Raw genomic sequence first — 10179 nt, 5'->3', positions numbered from 1 at the left:
GTTGTGTATTAATTTTAATACTTGATTTTTTTCTTGAACCTGTCCTTCCTCATCCTTTAAGAGATAGATACTTTCTTTTACTGCTTTAAACATTCTTAAGATAGATACTTTGTATTTCTTTTTAGATCTGTTACTTCTTATTCCATAGGCGTGAAATTCGGTTATTCTTTGTATGTATTGTGGTTACTATGTATGAGCTCTTCCTCATATGACAATTTGAGGGTGTTCTCCATTTTGAGAGATGCCCACATTACACATCTTTTTTCAATATTTAGAGGCAGTATTGTTCCAAATCTTACTTTATACTGACACTTTTAAATTCAAATCTGTAGTTTTTACCTGCTCTTCCTTTGTGCATTTCTTGGCAAGTTTTTTACATATTATATAAAATTTCATTATTTTTGTTCAAGCCCAGCCTTGGGTAGAGTGCCACAGTGTCACAGCTCACAGCAACCTCCAACTCTTGGGCTTAAGCGATTGTCTTGCCTCAGCCTCCTAAGTAGCTGGGACTACAGGTGCCTGCCACAACGCCTGGCTGTTTTTGGTTGCATTGGTCATTGTTTAGCAGATTTGGTCTGGGCTTGAACCCGCCAGCCTCAGTGTATGTGAACAGCGCTGTAAGCACTGAGCTACAGGCACCAGGCCTTAAGCCCATATTTTAAACAACTTAGAATTTATTTTTATTTTAACAAAAATAAAAATCTTGTAATGAAATGACAAAGAAAAAATTACTCATTTATGAAGATTTACCCATTTATTTACTGTTTTTGGTTCTTTTCATTCCTTTGTGTAGATTTTTATTTCCATCTGGGATCATCGTCTTTATCCTGTGGAAATAGTACTCTTTAACATTTCTTGTAGTATAGGTGGCTGGCAAAGACTTCTCACAGGTCTCTTTCCACCCCCCTCATTTCTTTTAAAAATTTTATCTACAAATGTCTGCTTCACAATTGTGTTTAAAGATTATTTCCATTGGGTATAGTATTGTGGATTAATATTTTTGTCTGTCAGCACTTTGAGAGTGGTGTTCCACTGTCTTCTAGAGACCATTGTTTGTGATGAGATGTCTGTGGTCATTACTATTCCTATTCTCCGTGTCATTTTTTTCCCCTGGCTGCTTTTAAGATTTTTCTCTTTATTTTTGATTTTAAGCTGTTTGCCTATGATATGCCCAAATGTGGTTATAAGTTGAGGGGATTTTAACCAATAATTTCCTCTGAAATTTGTCTACCCTTTTGTCACTTTTTTTTTCTGTGATAGCAATTAATGTGTTATAAAATTTGATACTCCCCAGGTCTCTAAGGGTCTTTTCATCTTTCTTCAGTTTTTTTTCTCTCTTTAGAGTGGATAATTTCTATTGATCTGTCCTCATGTTTACTGACTTTTTTCCCCTGCCATCTTCGATATGCTATTAAACCCAAAGCCATCTAGTAATTTTTAAATTTTGGTTATTATTCAGTTGTAGACTTTTCTTTCCTTCTTTCTTTTCTTTCTTTTTTTTTTTTGAGACAAAGGCTCATTATGTTGCCCTTGGTAGAGTGCTGTAGCATCACAGCTCACAGCAGCCTTTAACTCAGTGGTTCTTAACCTTCCTAATGCTGTAACCCTTTAATATAGTTCCTCATGTTGTGGTGACCCCCAGCCATAAAATTCTCGTTGCTACTTCATAACTGTAATTTTGCTACTGTTACAAATCATAATGTAAATATTTGATATGGAGGAGACCCCCAAAAGGGTCTTGACCCACAGGATGAGAACCGCTGCTCTAACTCTTGGGCTTAAGTGATTCTCTTGCCTCAGCCTCCCAAGTTGCTGGGACTACAGGCGCCTGCCACAATGCCCAGCTGTTTTTTGGTTGCAGTTGTCATTGTTGTTCAGCTGGTCCTGGCTGGTTTTGAACCCACCAGCCTCCAGGTTTGTGGCCAGTGCCATAACCACTGTGCCACGGGTGCCAAGCCTGAGACTTTTCTTTTTGTTCTTTTTTTATAGTTTTTATTCTGTGACAGTCCCTTTTCTTTTCACACGTTAAAAACCATATGTTTCTATAAATTTATGAACATAATTCTAATTCTTTGAATGTATAAAAGAGCAGCCTTAAAGTCTTAGATAAATCTAACATCTGTTCTAAACTGGGGTTAACAGGTTTTCTCCTTTACTGTGGATCATATTTTTCTGTTTGCTTGTCTCCTAATTTTTGATGAATATTGTTCTCTTTTAAGTATAAATTTTTGTTCTAGAGTCTGGTCACCTTGCACCTTAGATTTGTGTAGGCTTAGTTTTAAACTGTATTAAGGCAAGATCTGTGAAAAGTTTAAGAAAACTCCTTGCCCTTTCTAACATGGTGAGACATGACTTCCAAACTGGGTATTCTGTGTATGTATTCTGTCTGGATATGGTTTTGATATTATTAGTACTAGTCTGGAGTAGGCTGTACTCTAGAGGGTGGTCCTTTGTCTTAAAAGAGGAAGGGAATGTTAAGGTGGTGTGTATTAGTCAAGGTTCTCCAGAATCATAGAACCAATATAAATGAACTATTATAAGGTATTAATTAATGAGATTTCTCTACTATAGTTGGACAGGGACCACAAATGCCCCAAGCCTGCTATCAACCTCAACCTCTAAGCAGTCACTGTGCCTCAGGTGGTTTCACCCTGTCCCTGTGCATTCTGGTTCTCATAGGTCCCCTACACAGACTTCTGGAGATCCTTTCTAACAGCTCACTTCTCTCAGGTGCCTTGCTTCCCTAAAGATTCTAGCTTTTGGCTTCTGGGAACTCTAATCTTTACCTTCACATTTCAGCATGAGTGTCATGCTTTGCTTGGACTCTTAGCTGCTTCTACTGTGTTCGGAAATTGTCCTTAGAGAACAGGACAATATTAATATTTTGCTCAGTTTTATGGTTGTTTACAGTAGAAAAGCCAGTCAGTACTAGTTATTTCCTCCTAGCCAGATGCAGGATATTTGAGGATTACTGTTTAATACTTGTTAGGTGTATAGTTCATTTGTATGTGCTTGAAGGAATATAAAGATTAATGCAATTAGGTTCCTGTTGAGCAGGGCTGGGATGGGATTGTGAAGTAGAATGTATGGATACAGAATGGTTCAGCACAAACAAGTATCCAGCTTCAGGATTGAAAAAAAAAAAAAGTTTACTCTTATGGCATGAGCATTCTTAAGGAGTATAGAATCTAAGGTGAAAAAAATTGCCTCAGTGGTGGAGAAAATTTTCTTTTACATTTTAGCTCTTCCCTGATCATATTTCCATGGAGTAGGCAGATTTTTTAATACTGTTTTAATGCTGAGGGCCTTTGGGCGAAGATCAAGCCAGTTGAGTAGACTTGAGAGCAGTCAAATCCCAATTCCCACCAGGTTGGAATCATGGCCAAGGCAGATGCTATGGGTCCCAGGCTCTGTAGGAATGATTGAGGACTGCCATTCATGAAGCAACTGTCCCATTATTGGATGCCTTTATTCTTTTGTTTATTCTCTGCTTGCTTGTAACATTGTGTTTATTCTTTTAGTCCTGTTTCTTTGAACTATAGGGAGCAAGCCAGTTCATTCCATCTTTGTGAGACTTGCTTATTATTTACTTTTTGCATTTCATTTTTCTATTAAGAATAATATTTGCTGTAGGCAACCATCTTCCTGTCTTTCACCCTTTGGCATGGTAGAGGAAAACAAAGATACGGTATAGCAAAACCGCTTAGGAACATCTGTGCTCATTCCACCATCATTTTCTAGTTTGTGCATTGCCTAAGTGAATCCTGTCTTCAGGTTGGCATTTCCAAGGTTTTGCACCCCAGCCACTTTGTTTGCCCAGTTGTGGTTTGTGTGAGATCACAGAGGGGCCAGGGTGAAGTTGTCTGGTCAGTGGTGTTTACTCCCAAAAGGCAAGAACCACCCAGACATACAGGTCTTGGAAGGACCAAAGAAAAAGGAAAAAACTAGCCCCTAAACCAGGCCATATGCTAGAAGTGATTGACTACAAAATAAAAATTGGTTTCTGTGACTTGAGGGCACAAAGAAAAGGTCTTGAGCTCTGTATCAGACAGCATATTCAAGGTTCAAAATATCCCACTGTCCTGTTTACCCTGAACCTCCTCTTTTCTTCCAATTGCAAGGATGCTCCAAGTTGATGAAAGAAGGGCCATGTGGGAAATTAAACATATTTACTTGACCCCAAATGACAGCCAGGCATTTTGGTGCAAGCCACAGGCTAGCAGGGAGCAGGAGGGACAGTATTACTGCATGGCTTTCAATAGGTCCCCTGTATCTCTTAATACCCAACATTGATGGCAGTAGGATACATTTAAGAACTGGTGGCTTGGCCTGAGAAATCGCTCTTTGGTGGGACTGGAACAGGCTCATAAGTGCACAGAACTCGTGGCTTGCTGAGATCATGTGCTCTTCTTAGAACATGGTTATCCTCCTAGGAATGAGTGTCTTACCTCACTAAGTTCCAACAAGGAAGCCTTCCATACTAGAATGTCTCTTTTCCATGGTATCACGGTTGGCTTTCCAGATTTCACCGTATACTCATCTCTGTGCCTTTGTTCCCAGAGCTCTGTGAGGCTCATCCAAGGACACTTCCATTTCTGTGTACTCCATGTCCAAGTTCAGAGGATCTTAATTGTTTATTGGTTTCATTGTATGGTTTCCAGCATCATCATTGTAACTGTAATGACTCTTGGCTTCCATATTGGGATCTGACATCTTCTCGTTGGTCTTGGCTTTCTCACAAATAGTATTCGACCCCAACTACCAGGGTGGCAGTTATTGCTCTGATGACAATCACTGCAATAAATCCCTTTTTCTATGGGGCATGAAAGACTGACTGGTAGTGTGTTACTTTGAGGGACACTTCTGACAATGTTGGTTCTATTGAAGGCTGTGCAGTAATACTGTCCTTCCTGACCCTTGCTAGCCTGTGGCTTGCACCAAAATGCCTGGCTGTCACTCAGGGTCACTTGGTGGAAGGGTTTGCCCTCCTTTTGTCTGTAAAACCTGAAGGTGATTGGACCAGATCCTTCATGGAACATCGAAGCATGATTTCCTTCCCAGTCTCCATTGCCTCATTCAGTAGGATGGAAAGCTTGATTTCGCTTACAGGGGCTATCACTTTGGTCCTCAGAACCTTGCTGAACATTTTGGTTTGGGAAATGGCGATTTTATCCATGACATCCTGGTATTCCACATCCTCGGTGGGGTTATTTTGAATACTGCAGGATCATTTGAGTGATTTATACAGCTCTCCAAAACTGTTTGCTTTTAAAAGCTGATAAGAAATAGGTGAAGTTCTGTTTATTGATTGGCAACTGGTTTCTATGGTTTGACCTTTTAGGACCTCATACTCTGCATCATCAGAAATCCTTGGTACGGAGAGCATTTCACACACCACTATCCGGACCATGTTGCTTTTCTTGACTACTTTGTTGATGATTGCAATGCAGGTGTATGTCCCACTGTCCCACTCTGAGGCTATCTTGGTAAAATTTTGAGCTTGTGACACAATTGTGTCTTCCTTTTTGAGGATGAAATTGGATGGAGGTGTGCCTGAGATGGAGCAAGACAGGTTCAAGATCTCACCTTGGTCCAGATGTGAAGAGGAAAATTCCAACTTTGGCTTGGAAAATAGTTACGTTGACCGTGGTGCTGCCGACCTTGGATATGTGGCTGGACTCTACTTTGCACGTGTAGTTGCCATGACTGAGTAGATGGCCTGTCTACTGTTGGCCACAATTACCTTGTCCTTCTGGATAATGATTTCTGGAAACTCTGGAGCCATGTGCATCACTTGAATGGTGCACTTAATGAAGGACTGATCTCCTGTGGATCATTCCAGCAGGGCTGATGTGGAACTTTGGAACAGAGAAGGATTCCCTAACAGTGACCTGAGGCCTCCAGAGAAGGATTCCCTCACAAGTCAGCATTTCACTCCTGAGGCCTCCAGGTTGATTCCGGACATGATCCTAGCTTGACAGTGGAATATTAGAATGTGGCCCTGCTCCTCAGTGGGGAATTCCAGTGTCAAAAAATTCTGGTCCCAAGAATTATTCTCTCTTTTTCTGCTTGGCAGATTTTGAATTTAGTTTAAGTTTTTTAATTGCGAAAAGTATCGGGCCCTTTTTCTGTGGGATAGAACAATGTACCATTGCAACCCTGCCTTCTGTGGCCTCCTCCTTGTCCAGCATCAAGCTGGGACTGGGCCTACTTTTCACTGACACCTGGTACTGTTGGGTGGTTTTCAGAATCACATTGCATTTGTAAGAGCCTGAGTCATAGACTTGGGTTTGGGGAATAAACTTTGCATGTTCTCAATGGAGGAGATGTTGTAAAACAGCACATCTTTCCTGGTAGAAGACCACGAGATGCTAAGGCTTGACATGCGAGGTGGTGCTGATATCCACCATGCACTACAGGGTCAGGTCCTGCCTGTTGTTCACTGTCCAGTTGGGCATGCTCTTCATGTGGACACTGTTGATGGTCAAAGCTGTGTGTCTGGTCTGCCTGAGTGCCCCTCTCCAGCTCATCCTTCTCTCCCTCCAGAGGCGACCGCTATTGAGACTTGCTTATTTAAAGGCATCTATTCATAGTTTCTTCAATTTTTCCTTGTTGGCTGAATTAGCCTCAGTATTTCCAGATCTCCACTCGCTTGATTACTTTCTCAGCAACTCTTATGTCGACCTAGAAATTAAAAGAATTGTGAGCTTAAGAAACTTTACAAAGACTACAGATTTAGGTCTAACCTGTAAAATTGTTGGAAGGGTTATTTCTGATACTCCTTTCTTCAAATCTAAATTGGTTTCTCTCAACATACTCTCTTTCAGCAATCTGGACTTTCCCCATATAACGTGTTTAGTAGTTAACTTATTTAGTGTGATTTTTGTCTGTTTTCCATATTACATTTTTGGATCATGAGGGGGAGGCACAGTGATAGTCTTACCCTTTGCCTCTAGTGGTTGGCATGTATTTGTTGGAAAAAATGAATAATGAAAATGAAACTCTGTGTTAATTCATCATGTGATTTTTAAGATAATATTTGTGTGTTTGATTATGTAAAATATTTCTCAGTTTTATCAAGAGGCATAGGGTTACCATTTTTGGCGTTATTAGAATGTGTACAGATGCACACACAGCTAGCTGCCCTCTTTCAGCTCTCTCTCCTCCTACCCCACCCTCTCCATATCCAGTGGCCTGACCAGAGAGAGGTGCTATAGGTTGGCTAATTTTTTTTTTTTTTTGTATGTATGCCTTATTTTATGCCTTTTCATTTACATATGTTCTCATGTTCTTGTTATATACAAATACATGTATACATGTAGGATGAATAATCCTTATTCAAGTGTTTTGGGTCAGAAGTGTCTTGAGGATGGGTCCCAAGTCTAAACATGGTTTTATATAGGCCATACACACGTAGCCTGAAGTTAATTTTTTATAATATTTTTAAATAATTTTGTTTAAGAAACAAAGTTTTGGTTGCAGCCTGCTACATGAAGTCAGGTGTAGAATTTTCCACTTTCGATGTCATGTAGGCACTGAAAAAATTTTGGGTTTTAGAGCATTTTAGATTTTGGATTTTTGTATTAGAGATGCTAAACCTGTACTTCTGTGTAGCAGTATAGTTGGAATGTTTTAATTAAAACGGCAGTGGAATCTTTCTGCTTTTATCACTGGTTTATGATCTAACCTTTCAGAGTTTTGGTTTTTTCATATACTGTCATAATTAAGGCATACAACCTCTTCAGAGCTCAGTTTCTTCATCTGGTAAAGGGTTGACTTGAATTAAATGAAATTGAAGACTGCTTAGCTCTAAATCTGATAATAAATTCTGTGTTATTGTATAATTCATCTGTATTAGAATATCATCAATAATGTGTTATTAGTATAATATGAAAAAGTACAAAGATAAAAATCAAATATGGCTTTGGGTAGCAAAAGGGAATTTTGGGGAAAGTTGTTAAAATGTCTAATTTTTTCCTCTAGGAGAGGCTAGAGAATGTCACCTGGTCAACCTAGTATTCAGATATGTCTTTGTTGAAGACTTTGACATGAGGAAGTTTTGGCTGTATTGATCGCTCAAAGCTCGCTGGTATCATCGGTAAAGGAATTTTACCATAGCCCCCTGAATTGTAACATTATAACTATATATTTGCTAACATAATGAATGCTTCAGAAAAAGTTACAAAAATCAAAACTTACCTATGTCTTTGTTGGTGATTTGATTAAAAACAGTATTTCATGGAAAATAGTTTCCCAAGCTTTTTAAAAACTCTTTCCTGCTTTCTCAAAAGAGAAACAAAAGAACAAAAACCCTGGCTGGGCATCGTTTATTCTCTGTAGCAAAAACACCAGCTTTTGTGCCATTTGCATAGGGTTGAGTTAGAGAGCAAAGTCACTGACTGATTCCACTATTAGGTTGCAGGTATCACTTAACAGTGCTTATTATCTCATCTTAAATATTTAAAAATTTTAATTGATTTTTGTTCAGTAAAGCAACCTAAAGTTTTTAGGAGATGAGTTGGTTTAATGATTATTTTCTTTTTCTCTTTTATTGACAGTCAGTTATGGTTGATGGCATTGGCTTTCTGGAGGGTGAGGTGAAAATGACTTTGTGTAGTTTCGGGGGCTGGAAGTCAACATGCATACAGTTACTCAACAGGTTAGGGCGGTGGTCATGGTATACTATAAATACTGCTATGCCAGGGCTTAGGAGGCAGTGCATCTGTAGGGCTGTGGTAGAAGACTTTCTTGGGGGTGGTGGTGGAGGGAATGCATTGGCAGTGGGCTTGGAGCTTGGATTTGACAGGCAGAGGTGTATGTGGAAGGAGTACCCCAAGCACAAAAACGGTACTTGGGGAATGGGACTTTGTCCATTAGGTCTGGAGTATAGATTTGGGAGAAGTTTACAGTAGGAGACTGAAAAGGAAATGGTTAATAGTAATATAAAATGTAACAGTATGAAGAAATTAATATATTGAGCACTCACTGCCTGGTGTTTTAAATGATTTACACTGTACTATGTCGTTGATAATACAGCAGTTTTATGGGCCCAGTGAGTGATGAAGCCAGGAGTTAAATTGGGGCAGGCTGACTCTGGAGCTTCACTGTGATGGCTTAGGAACTTGAATGCCAGGTTATATAAAGCTAAGCACTTTTCTTTAAATCTTATTTTGGATTGTGATACCTAGCTTGATATTAACTGATTTTTAAAAACCAAGATCTTTGTTCACTGTCATGAACTTTTTACCTCTATTGAAGTTTTTAAAAATTGGAAGTACTTAGAAGTTACTCTCATTGTTGGCCCCTAAGTAAATTCTTTGATACAGAAGTTAATGTTAAGATGGAAACTGATTTTCTTAGACTATTTTTCTCATGAAATGTACATGTAATATATAAATTATATACTGAACAGTATAAAGAAGAAAATTAAAAATCACTTAGAATTTTATTAGCCAAAGACATTCATTATGAATGATTTTATATGTTTTCTTCCATAGTTTTTTTTTTAAATACATTTAATTTACTTTTCTGAGACTATGCTCTGGGGAAAGTTTTGAGTCCTTTCTAATACCATGATATGACTTTTCCCATCATGTAGTAAATTTATAAGAACTTTAAATGACTACATAATATTTTTTTCATGTAAGTGTGCTGTAATCTATGGTACCTTTTCTTAAACATTTTTATTTATAATTTTTAATGATTAAATTTTTGTTTATAAATTCTGTCTTCTGTCATGAAATGGATTTCTAAAAGTAGAGATTGAACATAGGGCAAAATAGACTACAAATGAAACTTGAATCTGTGCTGTAGACTAAAAGACTAAAGAAAAGAAAACTATAGGAACAACTGCTGTTGTTAGGGCTCCTGTTTAAGTACACTGTGTACAGACGTAGAGATTAGATATTGAGCAGGTATGAGATTTGAGCAAGAAAAATTTACTGACATTTATTAATAAGATTTGAGAAGGAAGATTAAAAGTCTTGATCAGTTGGAGAAGCAGCTGAGGAATAAGTTCTTATGCGTGTGAAGAGTGTTATAGACGTGTGTAGCTGTTTCTTGTTTTTTTTTTTTTTTTGGAGACAGAGTCTCACTTTGTCATTCTTGGTAGAGTGCCATGGTGTTCCAGTTCACAGCAACCTCAAACTCTAGTGCTCAAGTAATGCTCTTGCCTCAGCC

At 38.6% G+C, this 10179-nt stretch overlaps 1 protein-coding gene and 1 pseudogene across 1 annotated transcript in view; one reads left to right on the top strand and one right to left on the bottom strand.

Annotated features, from left to right (window-relative positions):
* Positions 1-3604: 3604 nt before the first annotated feature.
* LOC100961166 lies at positions 3605-6496 on the bottom strand (annotated as a pseudogene).
* A 996-nt stretch (positions 6497-7492) lies between these two features.
* DYRK1A (dual specificity tyrosine phosphorylation regulated kinase 1A) overlaps positions 7493-10179 on the top strand; it is a 108997-nt gene continuing 106310 nt past the window's right edge. Inside the window, exon 1 of the mRNA XM_003800659.3 lies at positions 7493-8098. The gene's annotated coding sequence lies outside the window, so the exon portion shown is untranslated. The remainder of the gene's footprint in view (positions 8099-10179) is intronic.

This window comes from Otolemur garnettii, unplaced genomic scaffold (genome assembly GCF_000181295.1).
Source record: "Otolemur garnettii isolate 467f Iridium unplaced genomic scaffold, OtoGar3 scaffold00180, whole genome shotgun sequence".
NCBI classification, from domain to species: Eukaryota; Metazoa; Chordata; class Mammalia; order Primates; family Galagidae; genus Otolemur; species Otolemur garnettii.
Note: the sequence above shows the minus strand (reverse complement) of the source record. Positions and strands in the feature narration are given on the sequence as shown.